The sequence below is a fragment of the Ammospiza caudacuta genome, chromosome 7 (genome assembly GCF_027887145.1).
Source record: "Ammospiza caudacuta isolate bAmmCau1 chromosome 7, bAmmCau1.pri, whole genome shotgun sequence".
In the NCBI taxonomy this organism is placed as follows: domain Eukaryota; kingdom Metazoa; phylum Chordata; class Aves; order Passeriformes; family Passerellidae; genus Ammospiza; species Ammospiza caudacuta.
The window spans coordinates 32,590,339-32,618,255 of record NC_080599.1 but is presented as its reverse complement, the minus strand read 5'-3'; the positions used below and the strand labels follow the sequence as shown (position 1 = coordinate 32,618,255).

General features: G+C 39.2%; 1 protein-coding gene across 5 annotated transcripts in view; it reads right to left on the bottom strand.

Annotated features, from left to right (window-relative positions):
• ZNF644 (zinc finger protein 644) overlaps positions 1 to 27,441 on the bottom strand; it is a 46,101-nt gene extending 18,660 nt beyond the window's left edge. For 3 of the 5 annotated variants that reach the window (XM_058808574.1, XM_058808576.1, XM_058808578.1), the window contains exons 1-2: positions 27,124 to 27,274; positions 8,054 to 8,109 (exon numbers count right to left, since the gene is read on the bottom strand). The gene's annotated coding sequence lies outside the window, so the exon portion shown is untranslated. Of the gene's footprint in view, positions 1 to 8,053; positions 8,110 to 27,123; positions 27,275 to 27,406 lie in introns of those variants that run through there. The other 2 variants (XM_058808575.1, XM_058808577.1) reach the window with 2 other exon arrangements.
• Positions 27,442 to 27,917: the final 476 nt, after the last annotated feature.

Sequence of the window (27,917 nt, the reverse complement as noted above, 5' to 3'; positions counted from 1 at the left end):
GCGGGGAGGCAGACTGAGAACACCGTGCTGCTTGGAGCCTGCAAGCCTCATTATCAGAATGCCGCCTCAAAACTGCTCACAGCTTTACAAGATGAAGACAAAATTATGTTGTTCTACATACAAAATCATACTGCTAATGAATATTAGTATTAAAGCTGAAGTTAAGAAAGTGGCTAAGACACCCTGTGGTCACCATTAAACTGAAATTCTCCTCAGAGTTACCAGAGATATCTAAAGCATTACCAAACGCAATCTTGTAAGAGACTCCTCTCCATACTGTGTATTTATGGAGATTGGGAACTATTGATGATAAGAAGTCTTCTGTGGTAAAACAGGTATCCCTACAGATTTCAGTCTTTGAATCAACCCTGAAATGCTTACTGTATCAATAATATCACTGCTACATTTTAATAATTGTCAGCTAATTATCACTTTTATTCTTATCATCATGTATTATTATTTTTTCAGCTATCAAGTTGGTACAATTCACTATTTTTTGTGCAGGACAACAACAATAAAGTTAACAGTTTTAACAGTGTGGCATTAGAGAAAACAGAAAATGTACTTTTAAATTATAATAATTTGGTCTTGTGATAACACTGAACTAAGATGCAATAATTCAGTTACATTATCTACTCCACATGCCAGAATTTATGCAGTAACAATGACAGGTATAACTAAAGACACAATGCCATGTTTTGTGAGGAAATGTTATCATCTAACTTGTCTCTTGGGAAAGAAAGAAAAATCATTCATTGTAACTAAGATGTAACCAAGGCTATGCAATATACTTTGCATGCTTCCATCAGAGTTTTAAAATTATCTTCTCTATACCATATCAGGAATACAAAATTATTAATTGTGTCAAAATATATAGCATTTAATACTTGGTGTATTTGAAAAACTAAAAATTGAGATCAAACTTCCAATTTCTTGAAATACTGCTTATCATATCCACTACCAGGACTGTAGTACCTCAACTAGATGTTTGAACTAATTTTTATTTAAGAATCTAGTGCAATATGCCTAGGAGATATATACATGTAAAAATAGTGATGGAAAGTGTATGGTAAAGCCTACACAAGTATACACAATTCCAGCTCCTACCTTTGAAACACACTTTATCTAAAGCCTAGGTCAAATTCAATTATTTAAATTCAATTATTCAGTTCAATTCAATTATTTCAGTTAAGCCTAAGAATAACTGCAATGCACTTAACAGTGTTATTCTTGGTTTACATGCTATGCTATTTACTATACAGAAATTATTTCATATTCAAAAGTAGAAAGAAACCAATTATTTATTCAGCTAAGCCACATTCCACTCTCTATTAACTGATTTGAAATCTACCTAATTTTAAATACTGTTTTTATTCATAAAGTATCAGTTTTAAAAATCATAATGTGTTCTGCAGATATGACTGCCTGTGGCCAGACAGTCTGAGCATTAAAAAAGTGTAAGGTCAGATCTATCTTCAAGCTGACAGATCATAATTTAAATGCCTTAAGCTAATCTTATTGTCTTAAAAAATCTTGAACATCAGTATTTTTGCAAACTATCAGCACTTGCTATAACACCCTTATTACACTACATCTTGAGGTTACTACAGAAGAAATGAGGTGATAATTGCATATTAACATAATTATTTGGTAATCCCTCCAAGCAGGCTTCCTAGGTCACTCAGTAATTCAGATTAGATGCAACCTTCCTGTCATCAGATCTATGCTGTCCACTTTCTGTTCATTAATAATTCTTTTTGATAGGAATGTACTTAAATCCACTGTTCTATGTACATTATTAATTGTATTTATTACCAGTAGGTTTACGACCTTTCCAAGTTCTTATTTCATAACTACAACCTTTACTATGCAGTAGGGTCACACACCAAACTAGGAGCACTGCCTTCATGCAATGCTAGCTCAGTAAAGCCTGCACCTCAGTGCAAGCCCAGTGTCATTTCACAGGGATTTACCATAAATTTGAAAGCACACTGGAGCCGAAAATTAAGACAGAAGAATTTGGCTGAGTTTGTGAAAAGCATTTAGTGCCTTTATGTGTTCTGATGTCAAGTTTCTCACTAAATTCATAACTGTGAGCCAATGAGTAAAAAGCACAGAGCAACTATTAAGCAGCACAAACACTTAGAAGCCATCTCCTAAATGGTTTGAATTTCATCAGCCTAATTAAAGAAACTGAGGAAAACCAGTGTCTTTCAGCAGTGCTGTAACAAAGGCAAAAACATACTTGTCCTGTGCTAAATAACTTCTCATAAGTCAAGTTCTTGAAGCAGATATGTGAATATCCAGGACACTCAAGGGATTGTTCAAATATTCAAGACAGAGGAAAGGTGCTTCAGGTTTGCACTGCTCCCATTTATATTTTTCTTTGAGACTTCATTACATAAATAGAGAAAACTAACAAAACCTACCATTTTTCCACAAGTGTCCCTGTAATAAAGCTTTCTCAAGTGACAGATTGTATTAAAGGTGATGCAACCAAAGTCACAGATTTTTAGGCAACAAACAGAAGACCAGAGAGAGTTAAGTACATCATGGTACAGGACTAAAAAAGCATCTCCTTCCATTTTGCACCATCAGTCTATGCTTTAAAACCTTACTCATGGCAAACATCAAACACAGAACTTCTGCCAAAAGAGGAAGGTTTAAGAACCTCTGGAAAACGAAGGTTTGTACAGAGTAATAGAGGAACTGGTACTGTACCAGTACAAACCAGCCACATCTTGAGAAAAAAAGAACAACCTTAGAATTCAGCTGCACAATATTTTTGCCTCCTCCATACAGTAATGCACAGTTTATGCCTCTGGAGCTTTGGGTATTATCTAGCAATATTAATGGCCCAAATCAATAAAATCATGATACTCAGATAATTAGAAGAATACCTATTACTTGTTTTCCAGTTTATTTTTTTTTTAAAGCTATCGCACTCCACCCTCCAGATGGAAATAAAACCACAAACAAAGCCTGACAACTAGAGGTGAGTCAGTGACTCACCTTGCCTTCCCTCAGCTTCTATTTGTGTTTGCAAATTAAGTTGTTGAAAACACATTTCTTTCTGCATAGCTGAAACATTATTTGTAGATCACCTTACTTAGCTTTGAAATCTACAAATGAACACTTCTGCATTTTTTCAAACTTCTGCAGTGAAGAGACAGCTTGTTTAATATGCCTAACACCATGAGTACTGCCCTCCCCACCTACTCTACACACAGTCCACAGTTATTAATCTAACTACAACATGAAGAGTTCCATTCAAAACTAGTTCTATTCAATACAATTCAAATCCACAGCTGTTCACATAACAATATGAACACTGGAAAACTCCCATAGCTAACTAGACTGCCATACAAAAAAAAATTTAAAGCAGTACGAAATATTACCAATACAACATTTGTAGTATACCTAAATAAATACAAAGTTATGCCATCCACAGTATAACCTTTTATAATACTGTTAGAAAGTTCACTGAGTTGTCAAACATCTGTGGAAAAAGGTGATCACAGAAAAATTCTCAGTTATAGAGCAGTCATGACAAAAGCAGCTTATCTTTTCAGTAAGATTATAAATGGGAAGATCAAACCCAAAGCACACTTTTTCAGTAAGTTGTTTTCCTTAAGCCTAGTTCCTAATGCAACAATGTCTTCAAAAGCTCTCTGTCAGGAACAGTAAGGAAACAAAATATTCCTTTAAAATGTCAAAATTTCAGAAAAGTGATTTCTGGTCTAAAACATCTAAGAATGATATATTAACATCTCCTGTGAAAGAAAACTGAACAAAACTTAAGAATAACCATCATACAATTAGAAATCACAAAAGAGAATTCCATTATTGCCACCAACCACTCTTAATCTTACTCCTCTAGTATTGATTTGCTTGGGGAAATAACCAGTTTGTCACAATGGGGGGCATCATGATAAAATTCAATACTGAAATCAATAATAATAAATGACAGTACAATTTAAGTGTGACAAGAACCACGTGTATCACTATAGAAAATACTCCTCTGGTTTTAACTGCTCATGCAGCAGTTTAAGACAGTTTAATGGGCAGGTGAAAATGAACTAGGTATTTCTAAAAGATGACTAGCCAGAACACAAAACCAAGATGTTGAATCTATTAACTTAAGAACAGTCACCCACTGCCTGGCAACTCCACAGGCTTTGTAACTCCTGCCCAGAATACCACAGCCCTGTTCACAGAGGACAGCCAGGTACTTGTCTTCATGTTCCTGCAGCTCTCTAGTTTGGATTTTTAATAATGCAACATAGTTTGAACTGTCCTAAATGCAGACATACATGGTAATGACTAGCAGGATTCTAATAAAGACAAAGAAGTATTAAAAATACAAAATTATTGTTCTGTGAAAACACACACTATTTCTCTTCTTAACTTCAATATAGGTATGAAAGTATTTTAAAAATGGTTTCCAACTACCAACTTTGAATTTATCATTCTGACAGCTGGAGAAAATTACACAGAAATTATTAGGGATACGGTAAAAGCATGTCCTCTCTATCCCTAGTTATGTAGAATATATTGACAGCAAATTTAATATATATAATTTAATGCTCTTCTCCCTTCTACCTCTCTTCCAAGGGATCCTGTTTCCCAGAGTTCTCTCACTAAATAAAATAACATTATTACTAAGTAGAGTGCTATAATCACACTCAAATTTATAAACACGCATTTTCCAAGTCCCACCTCATTTTCTAGTTGCATTTCTACGATTTTAGATTTTACACAGGAAGAATCCTTCTTCTTCACCACCATATATTTAAATACCTTCCTGATGTGTCACACCTCAAGAGTGGCTTCTCAGTGTTGGCTCTTCAGGCAATACAATAAAAGTATTTCCTCCCTACAGAACCCGCTGCCACCAGCATTGCTCCTCTCCAGTCACACCAAGTGAGACATTTCACAAAGACACCATGTGCAGGAAAGTATCTGCACTCTTCCAGACTTCAAGATCACCACTACAGTCCTTACATGGGGCATTATACTAAAATTAAAGAACCTGCTGAGCACTGCAAATTTTGGCTTGCAGAGAAGAGGAAGTATTTTCAACGTGGCACCATATACTGTCAAATTACTGGGTTATGCATTGGAATTACATTGGAATTTTCTTTGAAGCAAAGCCAATTTAAATAATTGCAGCCTTCTTCCATTCTCCCAAGTTCCTCCATTCACACTTCATCAACCATTTCACTATCCAGTTTAAAAGGCTGGGGACCCAAACACCAGTGAATCAGCACAGTCACGAGGCGACTATGGGTAAGGGCACAAACTTTTACTAGCTTTGTTGACAGAAAAATCCACTGGGGAATCTTTTCCTAAAATTTACATGAATAAATAAAAAAGTAAAAATGTAGAGAACGTTTCATAAGGCAAAAAAGCTTTGACAGTTCTCTATTAAACTGCAGAATGCAGCACTATAAAGAATTCCACCATGAAGCAAATTTTATGTTCTAAAATTATTTCAACTAAACTACTCAGCTGAAACAAAATGCTAGAAGTAAATGCTAAAATAATTCAACTGGGGAACATTAAATACATCTTCTGAGAATACTATTAACACAAGCAATACTCTTAAATTGTGTATTAGACATGATAGCTAGATTTTCCATAGAGACATACAAATGCAAATCCTTCCAGTGGGTTAAATAAAAAGTATTTTCATTTCTAAAACACATAACTAACTTTCAGAAATGTAAAAACTAATCTACTCCTCATTAACCTACAGTTTTACGGGATCAGCCACCTTATCTGATCAGAAACAAGTCCTTTTGAAGCCAGGTACTGCCACCAAGTGGTGGTGAAATTTGGATTTGCAAATCCAGTTATTCCCCACGTGCATAACATACAGACTGAAAAACGTTCCTGCAGCTGCCAAATTATGAGCAATGCTCTGCTAACACAAGACATTTTAAAACTCTTTCAGTCATCCCTGCTGCCCCTCTCTGAACCTTTTTCAGCTCTTCTACTCTATGTGTTTTTTTCAATCACCTGACTAGAAGAAGCAATACCCATTGCAATGCAATGCAGCTGTGGTACACCCAAATTCACAGAACTGGATCTGGGTTGTGTTCTGCTCCCTAATAAAGCACAATAATTTCACTGACTTACAGACTATTCAGTTGTCATTTTTACTGAACTCTGGGAACCTCAAGATCTCTTCCAAGCAATAGCAATACTGATCAAACATCATTACACTGTTTCCACTTATTCTTGTACACATTTTTCTGCACTCTTGCTGTGAATGCAATCCTACAGGTGTTCTCAGAGACCAGCTTTTCCCTACCAAACACAGATAAGCACCATTAAGATGAAAGGTCTTCAGAGTTTCATTCAGAGGACTTCATGCTTAAAACACACAATCAGTTATTTATACATCACACTTTTAAAGTAGTTTTTTTGTATTTGAATGAGCAATTACATAACCACGCAAATTAAAAAGAAACAGAGCACAAATGGCAAGCTTTAAGTACTGAAAGCATTAGAAGGCACAAGGAACAGTTTACTGAACTGAACTTTATTGAATTTTACTATCAATTCAAGTCTCTTTTCTAGCCATAATTCTTGTTTTACACTCATCCTTAGATGAAGTATTTCCTTTTGCAGAGTTATATTCATTTGTTTTCTCAAAGCAGCACATTTCAGAAACCAGCAAAGTCAGGCTAAGGCAGTAAACATCTTCTACACGTAAGTATATACACAACACAGTGGCAGAGCTTATTTTTAATTGTTCATAGTTCAGAAGACAATTCATAATCAAAGTCCTGAATCAGTTATACATTATACAAAAGATCAGCACTCAATAGAAGAGTTATTTTAAATTCCCCACAAAGCACTCTTCTATAATCAGTATTTTAAAGTTGACAGCAACAGCTCTGAAGAAGTCTTAGTGGAACAGAAGATATGAACAAAGCCGTTTATGTCCATTTTAATATGTACATACTACAATTTCAAGGCAATATTAAGTCTATAATAATTGGAGCTTGGAATTGAGGAACAAATTCATTTAAGCAAATGGGATCTCCCTCTCACCTCTTCAAAATATCAAGTCACTGCAAGCAGCTGCATTCTGAGATGGCACATAAGTCAAACAGCAAGCAGGAAACTTGAGGAGACAGCTTTGGTTTGTTACAGAGGTCTCTGCAGCTGAGTCCATCATGCCATGTCTCCAAAGGAGAGAACTTACTGACCTGTGGGGCCTTACCTAAAGATTCTCTTGAAAGACTCAAGTTAAAACGGATTAGAGTTCATTGTTACATGTTTCACATAATTATATGGAGACAAGATTAATTTTATAGTTCTAATTATTCCTGGAGTAGCAAGTAAATGGGAGAGAAAAAGATAAGCTTCTTAATTCTTTTTCTCAAAATAACAGAGAAAGGGGGTGGGGGGGAGGAGGAAAATGCTAGTTACAAGAAATTTTTCCTAGATGGACACTTTGCAATTGCAAATGAACACTTAAGTTCTACCAGGAGTAAATCTCCATAAACTTTGTCTTTCAAATAGCTTGCAAATGGGTTCCTAAAGACAGGAAGAGAGGACAAAATTCCAACACAATTTCATTGTTTGAAACTTGAAATGCTATTCTGATAGCTGGTCAAATTTCCCACGCAGTTATCTATTAATACATTAAGTGCAAGTTTAACAGGCTGCTTTTACAGTGCAAAGTACACTTTCAGTACTTTGAAACCAGGAGGATAGTATGTCAAGAACAAATTATTTAAAGTGCTCATAATTTTGTCTCAACGGCTAGCAGAACACCTTGATAGCTTTTTAACTATAACAATTAATGGAAGAAAAACATTATTATCATCATAATATTAAACAATGGGGGAAATGTCTTTTCTTCCTCTTTCAGTTTTGTAGAAGTAAAACTGCACCATTACAGTACATACACATACATTATATTAATCAAGATACAAATTTCAAGAGAATTTTCACTGACCACTTTTCTGCAGGCTTAGCAGTATATGCAAATGGCATTTTTGGGGAAAAAACCCACCAACACAAAACTCCTACTCACCTTTGCTTGTTTGATTTACATTATGCTGTAGGATCCACTTCCACATTAAAACAAACCTGCAAAATAAAACAAGAACTTACTGTACAACTGTCATTGTTTTCTGCTTGTGTCCTAGGCTATGAGACAAGACAGGCAAAGCAGGGAGGTAAAAACATCCCCAGCCATAAATGTATTCTATCTGTTCTATCTCAGGGTAAAAGTAGCAACATTCCAATGGTCTTCTCTCAAACGTGTAATTTCCAAATAACATAGCTACTGGCATTTTAATTTTAAAAATCTACCAGGAAGTTGTATCAAATATACACTTGCTATTAAATTAAGTGGACAGAACAGGGGAAAAGGAAGTTGAATGGGAAGAAAAGCTCTGCATTTGCTGATAGTGCCTTCAAAGTCAGCTATCTCAAGGTCCTTGAATAAGGAATGATGCATAGAAAGGAAATTGTTACAAATGAATGCTTTAAAAAAATCTTTTTAGCAAAAATGATCAACATATCTGAGATTAAGTACTGGAGGACTTGAAGCCTGGGCCTTTCTAATTTCTCACCTTTTCTAAGGCAAAGCTGTGTTTGTGATTCTAAGGTTAGCTGGCCCACTTAAAAATTATCATTTATTTGTCTGCATGAAAGCTGATCAATGTCAGATGAACTTGTTTTGCTCATGTATCTTTAGAACTAACTATACAAGGTCATTTTTCACTTCCTATTCAGAAATTTTGAAGAGATTCCAAAAGCAACTGAAGCTGCACAAAAGCAAGAATGGATTTGGGTATGGTATCTCTACAGAACTGGGTCTACTAATGAAGACACAACTACCAGCACAGAGCTTTACAGAAAGGGTAGGTTGTTCTTACCTAGACTGAATGTTTAGGGCATCACCAGAACTGACTCTAAATGAAGTAACTACTGTCACACACTGTCCTTATTTTATTCACACACAGCTTTTTGATTCAGAGTTCCCCAATCAATCTGCAACTCTCTCAAAGCCTCTCACCTAAATTACAAAGACAGAGAGTAAGGGAAGACAGACCTTTCAAAAAAGCCTGACTGGAAAATATAAAGCAACAGAAGATAAGTATTTGAGCTCCTCTTCCTAGCCCCAGGATTGTGTCCCAACTATCACATTAAACTGTAGCTTTATGCATGAATGTTACTCAATATACATACTCATTTCTCAAATAAGATTTATTACAGAAAAAAATACAATTCTTTGGTCAGATTTTAAAGCAATATTCATTCACCTAGAGAAGTAAAGTGTGTTACTTTCAAACAGCACTGTAGCTCCACTGTGTGTTACAGAAAGTAAATGTAAAGCTATAGTTATATTCCCACAAAAATAACAGCCTCCATATATGAAGAGCCAAAACACCTTTCAAAAAATGAGGAAAACAGTCAATGGTCATGGCTTTACATGATCAAACATTATGATGAGCACTAAACCAGACATCTCAGTAAGCCTGTGCTGGGGAGCGACAACCCCAGTCTAACACTTCTTTAATTAAGAACTACAATGACTCTGCCCCCATGCAAAATGGCCTCAACACCTACATCTTCTAAACTTTGCAATGAATGAAACATTAGTAATAACTGTTCTCAACACAGATCTCATGGCAAGTGCAGACAGAATCTTTCAGTCAAAGGAGTGAGCCCAGACAACTGCAGATCACTGGGGTGATACAGCAGCGCAGTGTCACACCACCCACTAGTCTGTAAGAGCCCTTCAATAGGAACACTTTACTCTGGATCAATCAATTGACTTAGCACAGGGTATTTTATGTGAACAATCTATCTAGAGGATACTCTTATACTCACTGAAGGTGCACTTGGCAGAAAACTCAAATGCAAGTACTCTTGCATTTCGGTATTCTTTGGATCACAGGGAGCTCACAAACCACACTGGGAATAAATCTGGGGTTATTCTACACCTGCCACAGAGGGAAAGGGAAGGAAAAAGAGAAGATGGGCCATCATAATTTGGATATCGTTCAGCTGAAGAAAAGGTGACAAGTTTCACAAAGAGATCACCAGCAAGTAAACTGCTGAAGGACCAAAGGGATGGTCACTGTAGCCCTGCATCAAAAACTTCAAAGGGCCCTGGAGAATTAACTCCCCTTTTTGGGATTTCCAAGCCTCTGATGCACAAAGCTCCACCCAATGCGAGATGGTACTTGCAGTGTCATGCAAACATCTTTGTGAAGGCAACACAATCCACAGGACACCAGATCTCAGCCCAAACTACTGACAGCATGAGACTGTTTAAAGCCACCCACCTACAGTAACCAGCACTCACATCTCCTCTCAAAGGTCTTTCTGCAGTCAAATAAGATTTCTCTCACTCCACTACAAACTCTAACACCTACTATTAATTTCAAGGGTGATGACATTTGAAATAACTGAGCACCTGACATTCTTTACCAGCAGATTTGAGAAAGGTAGTTCTCCAAAAATTTCCTTAAGGAAAGGCAAAGATTTCAACATCATAAATGCTTTTGCTTCAATTTGCCTGTCTTAATTCTCATTATCAGGAAAGGAAGTGGGAATGAAAGTCACTCTCCCATACCCCGTAATAGAAGAGGGCATGAAAAGTGTGACAGAACTGAGTAAGAAATGTAGTTAGAGAGCATTCACCTGAAGGCCCTGATATTCAGAATGAGAAGGGGGACCACAGCAAGGAAAAAGAGCTGCTGTAAAATGGTCAGGCTTCTGATAAGCAGCTTCCTGCTCTGATATGGGCAGTGAACAGGAAGTGGAAGAAAACCGAAATGGTAGAAATGAGAGATCACAAATGCACCCCCAGTGATAATCACCAAAAAAAGATGGACTGAAAACTCTTGCTATAATAAAATATCTCCTAACAGCACATCCCCTCCCTCTCTGAGGAAAAAGTTTACAAAATACTAGAATGCAAAGGTGTACAATAACTAAGTAAAGTTTGTCTTAATCATAACAGGAGTTTTGACCCATTTGTTTACTATGCAGCCCTTATTTCGTAACAGATCTGCATTGTAACTGACATTGCCACATCCATCTGGGAAAAGACACCATCACCTTTAACTACAACCTTCTCCTGGGATGACTGCAGCTAGGAGTGTAACTCATATGGAAGCCTCTTAGGTGGTTTATTCAACAGGTTTTGTTTTGCTGTGTGTTGCTGTTTAACACAAAACCAGTTTTGCCCCTATAGCTGATTACGCCTGTGCGGGAAGAAATAAAGAGGAAGAAACAAAGAGTAGAATAATTACACTACACAAACTACTGTTGATATAAACTGTGGCTAAACAGTCAATTCCACCAGCTTGACATAACATAGCAAAAGGCTTGCAATTGTAGACTTGACTTCATGGCTTAGAAAATTTGATAATTAGTTCAGAGTGGCAGCTACATTTACTAGGGTATGATCATCCCAGCATTAAATTCAAATGCAGAGTGTGGGCTGTGGAACAAATTTCATTCTAATATCTGTTGCAGCTCTGGAAAAAAGTCTATACTCTTAGAAAAATCTAAGAATCCTAAATATCAATGCAGGGAAAACCAGCCAGCAGAAAGCAGAGATTACTAAGAAAAGGCTATTACAAGAAAGCCAGAAGTTCCTGCCAGAATTGTACATGCAGTATCAGGGATAAAGTAATTTCAGAAGATGACTGAAAGGCAAAACCTCAGCTGATGGGAGTCCTACAGCTGAAAAGCTCTTTAAATACAAGCCTATACTGCCATTTTCCAAACAAGTAGTCAGCAATGACCTTGTATGTACAAAAATGTAGTTTCCTGCTTTCTATCTGCAGAAGGAGCTTTGATTGTCTTTGATTTCTATTTAAAAAGTATAAAAACAATCTACATTCTGTACCCACAAATACCTAGAACTAACAGCCAGTGTAGACTAAATAATCATTTGAATTTAAACATGAGGTTTTCTAAAACCACAAAATTAATCCCTTTCGAGAATTTGTAGAACCTCTCAATCTATGCTATTCCAACTGTAGTTTAACCAACTGAATTATATATGCCACAATCCCATTTACCAAAATTAAATTTGTACAGAAAAAATAACAATCACTCTTCTTAAAACAGTTAATGAAGAGCAATACTTAAGAACAGGCACTATACCAGAGTCTGAATTAGCCAGAAGCCAAATTAAGCAAAAGCTTAACACTTTATAATGTGAAGAGACAAAATATTAAGTCTTTACTGGAGATGCTCCTGACTTCAAGGAATCTGCAGTGAGTGAACAAAAGCAAGCAAGAAACTGCAAGAGAGAAGACTGCCTCTTGCATTTTGAATCTCCTGCTAGATTTTGAGAGTTATCTGAAAAGTAGTTCAAAGAAGTTACAGTTCTTCCTTTGTCTGTTCATCACAGTAAAAGCCACACGCACAGTTCCCAAAGCTGTGGTAGGGCTTTCACGTGGAAATGTTGAAATCTCTCATTTTTCTACTTGAAGAAAGTTTTGCTTCTTGACAACACTCCATATGGGACAGTGAAGCACTTCAAGGGAATGTGTGACAGCATAGGAAATGAACACAACTGATCATACCTCAGACTGGGAAGCTCTTTCAGTCCAAACAACATTACAAGTACTTGAATGCAACATTAATAGGAATATCACAGTAGGAAAAAAAGTAGTCTCACAGAGTAGCTTGAATGGGAAAAAAGGAACCTCTGTTTATATCATCAATTAGGTCTAATAAGTGATTTAATTATTATTTCAAAAATGGGCATACCATAAATTTAAAAAAATTGAAAAGTCATCACAGCAGAAAGTATTCTGGCAAGAAGGAGTTTGGACTACCAAAACATACTGGCTGAAAAGGTTATTTTTCCCCCCTATCAGTAAAGAGAGCAGATGCAAACACTCAAAGATGTACACAACAGACACACAATAAAGATGCAAAGATGTCTACAGAGAATCAAGGGGAAACAAACAATTTGAGAGCTATCTACTTTGGGCATACATTATCCAGTAAGCAAATATGTAACAATGAACGCACAAATGAAAGCATCATAAAAGCACTAAACTCAAGCATCAGTTTGAAGATGTGAGTCATGAAAACACTTAGAATTTCAAGACCTTATGAGAAAATACTACCATGCTGTTTCTGAAGGTTACTTACCAATGCAGTTTCTCCCCTCAGCTAAGATGGGTGCAACATTCTAAGTACCACAGATATTAAAAAGTTTACAGTCCATCAATACCCTACTAAACTGAATGGCATTCTTCACAATGAGATTTACCATAAGCAATAAACTACAGGGAAATAATTCACCATCTTTATAATTTCTCTGCCCATTTAAGCTACGGATCAATTTACCACTTGCATAATAAACATCCATATATTTTCAGTTACCCTTCAGCCTATTCATTTTGACCACATGAACTAGCTCTTCATTTACTGCACTTATACACCTTAAATATAACAGCTTTTCTTAAATGGGGAAAGCCTAAAGCCCAGAATGACATCACCTCTCCATTCCACTCCAAACTACTAATGGCACTGTACACATCCTTGGCATCATCCTTGTCTCTGAACTCATCTCTGTTCATTTTGCTGGCAGCAAAATCTCGTCAATACGTTACCTGTACAGGAACTGCCTCTACCCTTCCAGTTATACAATCACTCTGTGCCCAGTAATATACATATATATATATACATATATACTCATATACACACACACATATATATATATTCCTTCACCATGCATCATCATGTAAGCTCTACACAGAGCACCTAAAAATACAGCGACATAACCTATGACTGTAAGCACTGCAAAAAAGCATTCCAGTAGATATTTACACAAAATCCTCCCTACCTCATAAGAAATTGGATTATGGTTCCTTAATAACTTTTAGTCCCAGTTTGCATCTCCCATTTCTCAGCTGAAAAGTAACTGAAAATGCAAACCAGGAAAGCTTGATCACTGAAGTGCTTTCAAAGGAACCAATAGCTTTAAGTAAAAAACATGCATTTTGTGTCATAAACAAAAAAGCAAGCTTTTAGAAACATCTGAGGCAACCTCTTATATTTCAAGGTTTGTTTGCACAGTGATGTTACACATTTGTAGTCTTGTCCTCTCCTTTCTCCAGAACTCAGAATTTTAACAAAAACGTGAAGTTTTTATTAAAGTTAAGCATAAAAGTAAAAAAAAAGTTTAAACTAAGACTGTGTCCATCAAATTAGTGCATCCTCTTTAGTGTACCACTAAGCAATACTATTCTACAGTTCAAACATCTGTCTTCACATACTACTCATTTTTCTACAACTTCCAAGATTTCTCTTACACATATTTGGCACACATTACTGTAAACAGTTTATCAACCACACCTCTTTCTGAATCAACCCAGTGCCTTTTCAGTCAAAGAAGTCTGAGAGAGAACCAAAGCCCCAAAAATGAAAAAAGTACAGAAAAATGGTATCTTCTCTAGGTATAAAACACTTAACACATATGGGACTTTGAAGAAGAGCAGACACATTTTACTGCCTGACCATACCTGTCCTCAATCTGCCAACTGTGGAATCTTGATAGAGACAGAAATTATCATTCACACATTCACTGAACTTGACATATCCCTTTCCTGATGTAATGTATGAAATAACTCTGAAATCCCTCAATGTAACTGCAACCTATTAATCAAAAACCTGCAAGAAGTTTATGACACAATGCATACACCGATGTCCTTATCAAACAAAGTACAATACCATTTCCCAAGTAGATTCCAGTCTATAATCTGACTCTTATTTATGTATCTTGAACCTTATTTATAAACCTTCAAACAGAATTTAGGTTGGGCATATTTATTTCAAACTCAAAATATAAAAAATATTAAAAAAAAAAAAAGCTTTGCAAATGCTGAAAAAACACTCAGGGCTTAATTTTAGAAAGCCAGAATTATGTTACCATATACAACATATTTTGTGAAATAGTATCTTGTTACTGTTTTTTTTCCGGCAAGTTGTTTTATAAGGACATTATGTTTATTATTAAAATTTAAAACCGTTAAGCAATTTTTTAGTGTAGAAAAGGCAGTAATGAGGTTTTAAAAGATATTTACTAGAAATTAGTTTCTCCACTAAGCAGACTGGCATTCTAAAACAAGAATGCCTGATGATATCCATTATATCTAATTGGATTAAAATATCTGCTCCCTTTAATGACATTTTTACTTCAAGGCAGTATCTCACACAACATTTCTAACAGCAGTTAAAGCAGCACATTAATAATCACGCCATGTTCTTACAGTAGCAACAATAATTTCTGGTAGCCATTTTCTCTCCAGCTTTAGCAGTGTCTCAAAGCCAACAGTCCTCCCTGCAAGCTCAGTACAACCCCAGAGGCAGCAAACCGCTCTGCGGTCTGCCCTGGCTGCACTCTCACTGCCTCCCTGCGGGCACCTCCAGTGCGGGGTACTCACCCAGCAGCATTCAATAGCGCTGCACCCCACTCAACTGCAGTTTACACCAAGGGAAATGTGACAGCATGGCAGTTCCCTCTGCAAAAACCCCGAACGACCCAAACCCCACCTTTAGGAGACTGCCCAGTTTGCTACTGAAGGATACTTTAAGGGGAGGGCTGCGCTGTAGTCCATGACTGTCACCGCAGGCGCTGAGAACAGAGCCCAGCACAGGAGCACCAAGCCGCAGGCAGCGCCTCGGTCACCGCTCCACTGCAGCCACCGCAGATCACAGATAACCACACCACAGCCGGGGCTGGGGCCAAAAACAATTTCTTCATAGACCTACTCTGAATAGCTCTGAATTTTCTACGTTGTAAGGCAGACTAGTGTACACATCCATTTCCAAGTCTTCTCTGTGTTTCTAAAGTCTTAAAAATGACAAAACTGGAAACACTTTCTTGAATTAAGACTGCAATGCAGATTCCGAAAAAAGGTTGAGCCTAAAATCCTACAGCTCAAAATTAGTGATAAATTACTATTTTCCTCTTTCCTTTAAAAAAAAAAACAAGACACCTCCTCTTCTTGCTATCATGACAGTTTGAAAAAAAGCAGTAGAGAACAGAAAGTAAATTACATAAACATTTGTAACAGCTATGGCAGGAAATAGTGAGCTGGTATTAGCACATAAGTACCCCCTACAAAACAGGATCCTAAGCCCAAATTCAGTTCCTCACAAGTTTGTTCCAGTTGAAAGGGCAGCTATGCTGGGATCACGAGCTCTAATGCCTGCCGTTGTCTGTCTAAACAGCATTTCTGACATTTCCTGACCATAGCAGGAAAGGGAATCTTCTGTTCCTAGCCTCAGAGGAAGTCAATTTTCCATGCCCATGAAAATGTAAAATCTAACAAAAATTTCCTAGAGATTTCATGCACACTTTCCATAAGTATTCAAAAAGCTTTGCTCATTAAGTGCTAAGAAATATCTCATTAAGGGCTTACACTAAAATGAAGGAAGGCTTATGGTGAACTCTGAATTGGTGCAGCAGAGATTTTATTCTGATATCCCTATGACAGTACCTTCCAGCAGAGGACAGAGCAGGCACTCTGGAGTATCACTCCCTGTAAACAGCACTGCTAACTCTCAAACAGCCTTCTTCCTTATCAGAGGACTAAGCTGTGACTACAATGAATGTTCCAAGATGAAGAAAATAACCATATAAAACAATTCCTAAAAAATGCAAATTCCAAACCAATCACCTACAAAAATAAATTTCAGCACCGCCATTCTTCTAGCAAAATCTTTTTCCAAATAAAATACACACATATTTCATACAACAGGATTCAGCCACTGCTTATCAGATTTGAAGTGAAACTACAAAATGCTTCCTAATTGGGTTGATATATAAGCTATAATCTTTACAATCTATGAAAGAGCACTTTGGGGAGCCACATATACTTAGCCAGTAACATAAGGACTTCCCTTCATTTGCCTGGAGCCTGCTTTTTGGTAACACAGGAATGGTTTTGGTGAAGAAGGAAAGTTATAATATGTTCTCAACACCTTAATAGCCATTGAAAACATAAAAAACCCATTCCTCACTGAGCTGCTCAGTGTTCATTTTTGGTTTGGTAACACTCTAAGTTTCCAGCATTGTCTGTGGCCTACATAAATAGGTAAAAACTATTTCCTACCTTAGATAAGCTGTAGCAATGCAACATAATTGAGCCAGTTGTGTTTTATTTTACACCTTCATGTCAGATAGCTGCATTAGTGTTTTTGGAATAGGAACAACAGTCATTTACAACTGAGGTTATTCTACCAGACCTGGCAAGCAAACTGGGACAAATGCTTCCACATCCCTCTTTGAAATGTAGTTTGTGACAACTGTCATAAACACTCAATCGAGACAGTCACACAGCACCAGCACCACAACCACAGTTCAGGTTTGACACAGCATCCACATCTCTTTAGTAAGCTCCTATTCATGGTCCCTGTGTTCAACTGGACAGGGTCCACAAGCTTTATTACTAATATACTCATCATACAGGAGTGCTTCCTGTAGTGAAATGTCACAGAGTTTACTAAAGTTACAGCCTTTGCTACAAAATTATTCCACAAAAAGCATTTTGCTATGAAGCAGGTGTTTTCAAGATTACCCCAAGGACTCAAGTTATGCAGTACCTCGAGGTCTACTTTCTAAACTGTTTAATACACATCTATGGAGTCTCCATGCAAGATTGCAAGAAGATGCAGCAGTTCTATGCAGGCTTCACTTCAAGATCAGGGTTTAATTAATATTTTTCTTCTCAGCATTGAACCCTTTCAATGCTTGTGGACTTATTCAATTCCTTTTGTTTCAGGGAAAAGTTTAAAATCTTTGATTCTTTTGCTATTTTAATTAGTTCTTCCAAATACATGAAGGCAAATGGAAAAACTTGGTATTTCCAGCATGCCACACCAGTTATCCTCACCTGTGCATATCCAGCCCATTGGCTGTCCTTGATTTGTCAGTTTTCCTAACCAGAACAGGTTTCCCAAACAAACTTCCAAAAGTAGCTCGAGAAACAGGAGAGACAAGACAGATACTCTAAGCCTATTTCTTATGCTTTACAGTGGATTACTAGGATGGCACCAAAAACTGGATCTGCATGGGCTAAGACTGCATAAAATCCAAAAGTATAAATGGCACAAATCATTCACATCACTACTCTGTTTCAGAATATAGACATGGTTTTTAAATTGAAGCAAAGAAACCTGTATGTTTCCCACTCTAAAAATGACATAACTCCAAGACAGAAATATTTTCTTCTAGCAAGTAAACAGCTTATATTATTTGCAGTAATAACAAAGCTTCTTAAAAAAAACCGAAGTCAGCACCAAAGATAAAGGAAACTTTGCCATTGTCTTGGACATTCACAGTTAAAATAAAAAACCTCTGAATACCTTGTTTAAAGGCTTCATCATTTCCCAATGAGTAATATGTCCCAAAAGCTTAGTGTTGTACATCAACAGAGGTTCTGTGCCTTCTTTTGGGCCCTAAGCACAGCTGACTACTTCCCTACTGCCTGGCCCCAGAGCTCCTATGTTTCATCATCACCAGGAGTTTCGTAAGCATACAAGTCACATTTCAAGACCTCCTGTTTGTTTTCCACTGAAACACTGAAGAAAATATAACCAATACTTAAATGCTGAGAGAATGTGTATGAATACGAAATCTGGTTTAAATGGACAAAAGAAACAAGAGTAACTTTTCCTCAAGTTCAAAGACAACATATGGAAGCACACTAAATTAAAGCAATTCTGATAAAAAAGTTCAGAACTTACTTAATACCTACTTAACTTTAAACAGCTTCAGAGAAAACAAGAGCCATGAATGACACTGCAGAACTCTGATAAAAGTACTGAAATACATAAGGGATTGTTAAAAATTTAAGAAATAACCTGTCTTTATCCTCAGATTCACAAAACTAAAGAAATTCCAAGAACAAATAAAACAGAAAACAAAGGAAGCTACAGAACAGGTCAACTTCTCCAAAATTAAGCCTTCAGAATGTCCTAACCAAAGCTCTTCCCTGAACCAGAAAACTCTTTGGAATTTACAATATTTAGAAGAAAACAAAGATATTTGTATCCTTGATTTTTTAATGAGGTATAGGCAGCCACAAAGCACTCAGATTTGTACTTTGGTCTTAAAAAGCCAAGAGGGTTTTGGGGTGGATGTTTTTTGGTTATTTTCTGGTCAGGGTTTTCTGTGCAGGGGGGAGGGCTGAGAAGTGAGGTGGGTTTTTTATACTAATAGGATTGTCCTGTGGAAAAGTACTGGTAACTTTAACAGTTTTGCATTCTTTCAAATAGCTGCTGATTTAACATCATACAGGTTTGGTTTTTATTTCTGAATGCTAAAATCTCCTTTAAGGACAGGAAGAAATGCTAATGAATCTACAGTGGCAGAAAACATGAAGAAAAAGAACAGCCTCAAGCAGGTAAAAACCAGAGCACTCTTTCCTGCTGAAAATGGCATTCTGGAAAATTACTTTAAAAAAATGGAAGGAAAGTTAAGGTAAAACTGTCTGTCATAACAAAAGTGAAATCACAGAGATATTTCTTTGGACAAAAGCACCCTAGCTCCTAGTATTAGTATCACTAAGTTGGAAGAAAACTTTGATCAAAGAAGATCATGGAAACCACAACCCTGGTGATCTCTAATTAATCCTCCCTCCTTTATATTTACATCCTTTGAAAACAGTATGCATCAGCACGCTTCAGGAGCAGCTTACTAGATGGACCTAAAGCCAAGTTACTAGAAATATATTAAATAGAACTTTATTTAAAACAGCACCCAGCATCCTAAAGATCAAAGCAATCCCTTGCAGAAGTCGAACAAACCTACTTTTCTTTAAATGGCTCCACAAGAAAAAAAAACCAAAACAACCAAAAATCAAAAACCAACTCATCCAAATGACATGAAGGAAGGTCCTGCTGTGATGTTGCAGTACTTCTTATGCAAAACTATCAATTCATCTGATTTCCTTATGGACATAGCTGAACTTCTGAAAAGACTACAGAACCTGGATGCCTTCAGTTTTACTGCATGTCAGCACATTATCCTAAATACTGCCTTCACTTAGAACTTTGTATGATGTTCCAAACCACAATATTGCAACTTTTGTTTGTCTATATACAAATATTGATAAATATCTGTAAAGATATACAAACAAAGAAACACAACTGCTTATTGTTCTTGACATAACTCCTTACTAGACAAGTCACCATCACTGCACACCTCTGGTAACACTTCACTGGACTAAAAAAATGGAAGGCAAATTCCAAAGTTGTTTTTAGTGTCTAAAAGACATTTCTAAAAATGAATTATCATAGTACCTGTACAGTATTTTTAGAAATACTGTGACATTTCAGTTATATAGGAACCTGAATGGCTTCTCCCAAGCATAACTTCTATTTTTTGCACTCTCCTTTGTGCAAAAGTACATTATACCTTTTAGTGCTCATTACTGCTGGTAAAACATTGAAAAGCAATAGCACTCTTACCACTGTAGTAGAGAGAGATACCTGGAGAACAATTTTTTTCAGGACAAGCGTTCTTCCTCCTCTCCAAATCTTACACATGCCAGGAAAGAAACAATTTCTCTCATTCACCAGCTCTTTCAGCCACATGGACAGCAGTGAATCACACTGAACATCCTCAGCAAGGATCCTCACCACCTCCAAAGCCTGGGAACAAGGGCCTGGCATTTAGAGGGACATGGCACAGACCACTAGTGATGTTCTTATTCCAAAACACCAACAAAAGGAAAGGTCTCTAAGAATCGCTGCTAAAGCAGCTCACCAACAAATCAACTACTTTTCATCACCTGAGTCACTACTGTCCAACACAGTCAAGGCTTCCAAAGGACACAGGAAAAGCCAATCACTATCCTAAACCACTTCTGTAAGAAAACAAGTTAAATAAAACAAATATTCAATCCTTTCCCCAAAACAAAGACCTAGAAAGACCATGTACAGTACCTACTATTGGTTTATGTAACACACGAGCAACCTTTCTACCTCTGTTTCTGCAGCATTTCAGCTCAACTTGCATTGCAGACATTCAAGTTCTACTCCCTCTCATTCTGTAATTGCTCCAACCCTTCCAATTTTTTCACTGTGGCTTATCTAGGTTAATTCACCATCACATGTCTCCCCAATTTATTTTCTCCCTTTTACCCCAGCAAAAAAACTGTCACAACCTAATATATTTGTTTTGTTAATAACTACCTGATTAGGGAGTTCTAAGTGCCATTTTGTTTTCAACTTTCTACAAGATGAGAAACTGTTTAAAAGTAATTTCAGAATAATAATATTCACTACAATTCATACATAGTGCAGTTATTTTCATTACATGCCACAGATTCTCAAAGTTTTGCCCAAGAACACAAAAGATCAGGTGATTTCAGTAAGTCAAGAAGCATGCTATGAAAAAGGAAGCAAAGAGGGCAGAGTACTCACTTCAGTGTGGGAGAGAACTGTGAGGAGCCAGCTGCAGAACTGCCACTTCCCACTCCCTGTGATAGCACACACAATAAAGAATTTCTCACAGAGGATACACTCACAGCTATGGTATTAAAACAAAAAACCCAGCACTTCTGTGTGAAGGAAAAAAGTTATTTATATTGGAACTCTGCAGGTAGAGCCTGTCCTCTGTTGAAAATATTGTTTCTAATACCAAGCTGACTGGGTAGCAACAACAAAAATACAGCTGTTGGAAAAACACTCCCCTCCTCTGCCCTCCCTACCAGGTATCACTGGGAGAACACAGAATCTGGTGGTTTTGGTGAAGGCTCCTAAGAACATTCATAAGAATACACAATATTCTTATATGCACAAATACAATGACCTACATAAGAATAAACACAATAATAAATACAACAACCTGCAGCCACTGTTTTGGTTGTTGTGAGCCTAATTTTAGGATACAAATTCTATAGATTTCCAAACTCTTCTGACTGAAAAGGATAAATACAGAAAACTAAGTTAGTATCAGAGACAGTTCCTGAAACTCAGCAGTCACAAAACTGTTGTATATGGGCACATTTGAAGATGAAGAAGGGTATCAGCAACAAACATTATACAACAAACATTAAGGGCCTTCCAAAAGTAAGCATCAAAAATTACATCACATAGTGCTCCTAGGAGAGCTGAGTAGAAGCAGAAGCAAACAGCAGAAACATACAGAGGACAACCACTCCAGAAAATAAAAACTGAAGCTCAAATAGAAAAAAACCCAAACCATCAGCCTGAACAGCCCAACCAAACCAATGAAAACCCTAAACCAAAACCAGCACCCATCACCCACTGACTGCAGCCAGGCCAGCAGCAGCCAGGAGCAGCTTCAGAGCTGCCACACTTTACCAGCAGGCAGAAAAGGATCGGTTTTCCAAAAGCAGTCACCTGACCTCCTGCTGTATGCCTTTTCTGGAAAACTCAGCCCTGTCCTACCAAAGAGCCAAACTGGGAAAGTAGATGGGATAAAGCACAATCCAATGCATCAATGTACCAAAATATTATTCTGTGAAAAAGCAAGCAGAAGGGACTCATTACTACATGTCAATGATTACATTTCCTAAGGAATTCCTTGTCTTTCACTCAAACTAAAAATGGATGCATCAGGTGAAAGCCTGTAAATGACACAAGAGATACTTTGCTGTGAAAAGTATTTTTACAAATGGGTGCTAACAGTTGGTCCAGAGAACAGGGAAGGCACAATGATCTCGATTCATGACTTCAGCTACAATTGGACCAATCAATAAGGCACCTGTAATTCCTCCCATCCTGTTTCCCAAAATGCACCCTCTCCTGTTCTACTGCTTTGTAAAAATGAATGTTATCAAGTAGCCATTTAAGGCAAGCAAAAAATACAGGCATTCAAATGCCTGTACACTTCTAAAACAGTGTCCCTTTAGGAAGAAAAAAAAATCCAATTAAGTATGGTAAGTATCTAACTCATAACGTTCAGCACGCTGAAAAGTTACAACACACTAACAAGGGGCCAGAAATATTCCTAAACCCAGCCATCTGACCTTTATTCTGATTTAAGCACGAACTTCACATAAACTGGATTAAGTTTCAAGAAACACTGAATTACTAAACAGCCCATCATCCTTAAACTAGTTAATTATTTGTAAGACAAAGCACTCAATTATCAATCAATAAAGATCAGCTACAGAATTCCATTTCCAGTATCTGGATTTAGTATGAACCATCAGTTCCCATTCCAAGAGCATTACAATTACTTCTCCTGGAGTGAGAGTCCTCTGCAACCCCAGGTTTGCCCAGAACTGTTATGTCAGCTAACATTTAGTGCAACCAGAACACACAAACACTGTTAAGCCACTGTTTTCCCCCATTTAACCTCACTGGCAATGGAAGGGCCTGGCTTTTGTGAACCTAACAGCTGCTGAGTACAGCTGAACAGTGACAGGAAGGCAGCACAACTGGATTTAAAGTAAATGATTTTTTATGAAATTATTATACAATATATTTGATTTTAAAAAGCTTGCTCTCCTCTTCCTCTACCAGTAAATCCTATAGATTCTGGGTAGACTTTGTACCAAGATGAAATATTCACTACATGACACTGAACTGCAGACTAGGTAAGTAACAGAGCCTGTTGTGCTTTTTCAAATCTTGAAAACAATGCATATCAGAAGTTTATGCAAACTCATTACATGCTCTTTCTTGATGGTAAACTGTGATTTGAGCATCAAATTACATTCCATAGGATCACTGCACTACAGAGGTGCACAGTATTTGCATCTGGTCTTACACGGCCGTTTCACATCCTTGCAATCCAAGAGCTTTTCTACAATTCTGTGAACAATGTGGGCTACTATCACTGCTTGCACAAAAGGTTCTTATTATTGACCTAAGGGACACAATGTATACAGGCATTAACACTTACGTGAGCTGTCTGGGTTTTTTGGGATTTTTTTTTTTTATTAGGCATAAAAAGAATACTTTTTCATGATACTATAAACTTAGGAAATCCTTTAACTCATTCTGACAGTATCAGCCAGAGTGACCAACAACAACAATTTCCACAGGTAACTTAAGCTCTTTATGCAGTACCAATATGAAATTTACATCTACATTGGTAAAACTGCAGCAAGGAAAAACGTTAATTAACAAAAATCAGATTATAGATTTGGCTTATAGGCAGAGTGCTCAAGAAGACAAACAAATACATTTTCAGAGAAGACAAACTGGTTTTGATTCATTTCCCCAGGGATTTCTTTACACTCTGAAGCAGGGTGGACATTATTTGCATCTGAACAAATCCGGTTTTGGAGGTTATGCCAAGTTTACTCAGTCTCAAAATCAATTTAAATGAGTGCAACATTGTTTAATTTTATTGTCATTTTCCCAATCTCTGAATACATAACACAAAATGCTCTGCAATCCAGAGCACAAAGGAAACTAATTGAATGTGTCTTGTAGTAACTAACACTGGAGCAATGCATTTGGTACTAAAAGAATAAGGGCATAAAACAAGTATCTTAAGGCAGCCCCCGATAGCCACATCACTTGGACTTTGCTAAAGATAAAAAGTTGCTTGAAAATGTAAAAAATATGAGGACAGTGAATCAGCAGCTGTTCAAAAACCTTTAATTCAAACCAACTTCAGGTGAAGCTGCTGAGCAAGTGACATTACCATTCTGTACTTTCTCCAGTTTTAAGTTCTCAGAGTTTTTAAAAACCTGAAGGGGTTTGAAACTAATAACTGTGTGTGAACTTGTGTGTGCTTTATTACTATTGAGAATTTTATTCATTTTTTAGTTCCATTTACTCCATAAATGACTTGAAAAGGCATGAATTTAAAAAGTATACACACAGGTAGGCTGTGCTAATACTTGCAAGCTTAAGCACAAACTGCTCAAAAAACTCCATTAATAACCCTTGACTTCAGTGTCCATATGAAACTCAGTTAAAATCAAAGGCAATGCCATTCTTGTTTAATATAATGTTTATTCAGTTGCTGATGCTCCTACTTCAGTCAACCTTTTCTGCATTAAATAACCTCACAAAGATGCCCCAAGTGGTCAGTGCCTTTTTCTCCCACTAGCCAGGTCACCTGTTGAGAGTTCAACTACCTTTTTGCATTAAGAACTTTCATACTTTCCTAGGCATACTCCTCCTAGTGCTACTAAGCAAAAATGAGACATTGGGCTAAAAAAAAAAAAAAAAGTCAGAGTAGTACACCTCGGTTGTTTGGTAGGTTTTGGGTTTTTTTTTTACAGTGATATTTGCTCAGAGCCTTTTTTTAAATTTAAAAAAAAATCATGCAGACTGAACAGAAGAAAAAAATGTATAAAAAGACAAGTCAAGTCTCTTTAGTGACATTATGGGTGTTTTCCTGTACAAAATTTCTCTTCCTTGGATAGGTCTTTTTATTAATAATTAAATCTGTAGGAATGAATATTAGACATCAGAAGAAACTATTCCAAGAAGATATTATGAAGATTATTAATTTCAATTCTCACTGTATTTCTTGTATAACTCTGCACCATATTCCTCTGCAGTTACATTAAGCAGGTTTGCAACATCAGCTCTGACTCCAAGTCAGTGTAACAGGATTGTCACACTGCACTGCTCTTTGATGCACCCTGCTTAAACTCCTCTCCAATAAGAAAATTGCTGCATTTTCTCTGCACCTAAGTGACCCACTAAAAGCTTCCCCAGATTTATCCTGCATTGTCTAATCAGTCAACTTATTCTGTCCTCAAATCACCAACCTTGCACAAGTCAGACAGTAAAGAATTCTACACAGAAGAATCACATGAAGTTACCAAAACTATGAAGCACTTTGCTGTCCACTATGAAGAATCTTCTCTTTAAAATTTGTTTGATGTTTTGAATCAAAACTTATGTTGCAACTTGTATTAAAAACCCTGTCAAGTAATTAATATGTTAATTCATTACTCTGTACAAGATGAAATGTCTTCTCACTCTAAAATCTGGTGCACATTCATTCTTCATATGCGTTTGAAAGTAAAGTTCCATGACACAATCTTCATAATTAAATTATGCGCTGGAAAGGGAGGCAGGAATCAGAATACCACTGCAAATGAGGTTTTGCTAAAAGGGCTAGAGCTGTACAGCACTGATGGAAGCCTATTTTGATGTATCATACCTGTTTTCCACGACCATTTGACTTGTCAGTTTACAGACCACACTACCACGACAGAGGTACTGCCAAAAGGCTGAAGGTTACACATAAGCCATAAGAAGAAATAAAACTTTCCACATTTCACACCCGTTCCATTTGTCAAGACGATGCTCATCATTACAAACTAGTAAAACAAACTTTGTCAGAGAAACCACCAGCTCCTGAAGCTGTTGGGAGCCCGAACACACGGCTTTGGTACCTGAACTGGTAACTTTTCCCTCGCTGTTATAAACCATCTCTGCGCCGGGAGCTCTACCCCCGCTCCCGGAGGGCACACGGCGGCGGGCCGGGAACTCGCCAGCCCTTTGTACCGACACCGGGCGTTTCAGAGCCTGCCCGCTCCACGCCAAGAAGGGAAGGGAGCGAAGGGGAGGAGCGCACGCTCCCCCCGTCCCAGGACGGCAGGGCAACCTTTCCCGGGCCGCCAGCAGAGGGGGACAGCGCGGGCGGGACCCGCACCGGGAGACGCGCGGCGGAGCACAAGCGGCCCTGCGGGACCCGCCGGGGCGGGCGGCGTCAGGGCACGGACGCCTGCGGGCCCCCAGAGTGACCCCGGCCACCCTCGAGCGACGGCGCTGTCCCGGCCGGCCGGCCCCGCCCGCGGGGCATTACCTGGCTCCCGCTGCCGCCGGCCCCAGGCCCCAGGCCCCGAGCGGCGGCCCCGGGCTGCCCAGCTCCTCCGCGCCTGGCAATGGCGGCGGCCCCGCTCCCCCTCCCCGCTCCGCGCTCACTGGCTGCGCCGCTTCATGTGACCGAACAAAACCCTCCTCGACACAGCCCTTTGTGTCCCGCCCGGCCGGGGCACCGGGAACGCCGCTCGTCGGCTAGGGGAGATGGCGAGGGGCGCTTGTCGGGACGGAGAGAGGCCACAAGGCGGGCTGGAGAAGGAAGGGCCGGGGAGGGCAGCGCCTGCCGCGGCCACTCGGCCTCCGCCACGCCACCGCCGCCCCGGCCCGGCCACTTACCGCGGCGCGGGCGGCTGCGGCCGAGCCGCGGTGCCGCACCAGGTCGGAGGCGGCCGCCATGTTCCCGATGCGGCAGGATGGGGCAGAGCCGCCCGCGCCGCCACCCGCCGCTAGGGCGGGCGGCCGGCCCGGCCCGGCCCGGATCGGGTGGGCTCCGCTCGGCCCCGGGCCGCGTCCCCCGGCCCGCGGGGCCCTGCGCCTCCCGCTCTCCCCCTTCACTCCGCGGCCGGGCGGGGGCGGCGGGGGCGCGATACAAAAAACTAAATCGTAACGGGAAACTCACGGGCTCGCCGGGCTGTGCGTCACGCCGGGGTTACGTCCTGCGCGCGCCGTCGTGACGTCATCGCGCAAGCCTCCCGACCGCCCCGCCGCTCCGCGAGCGGCTGCACCCACACGCACACACGCGCGCACGCGCCCCGCCGTGGGCGAAGGGCGCACGCGCACGGCATCCCCTGCCTGCCCCCGCCGGGAGCGCGCCCCCGCCGTGCCCGGTGCCGGGAGCGGCCCCGCCCGCTCGGAGGGAATGCCCGTCCCCCCTAAGGCTCAGAGGGAATGTCCCCCCTCCCCGGGCCCGCAGGGAATGTCACCCCGGGGCTGCTCCCCAAACGGGACGGGCGCACAGCGCCGGCTGCCAGCGCGGCCGCCACCCGCCCTGCGGGCTGCCCTTCGCACAGGCCTGGGAAAGCGGGTCAGGTGCGGCAGGACGTGCGCGGGGCGCTCCCGAGGCAGCGGGGAGGCAGAGCCCGGCTTGGGCTCGGGCTGCTGCGGCCGGTGCCAGGGGCGCGGGGAACCTG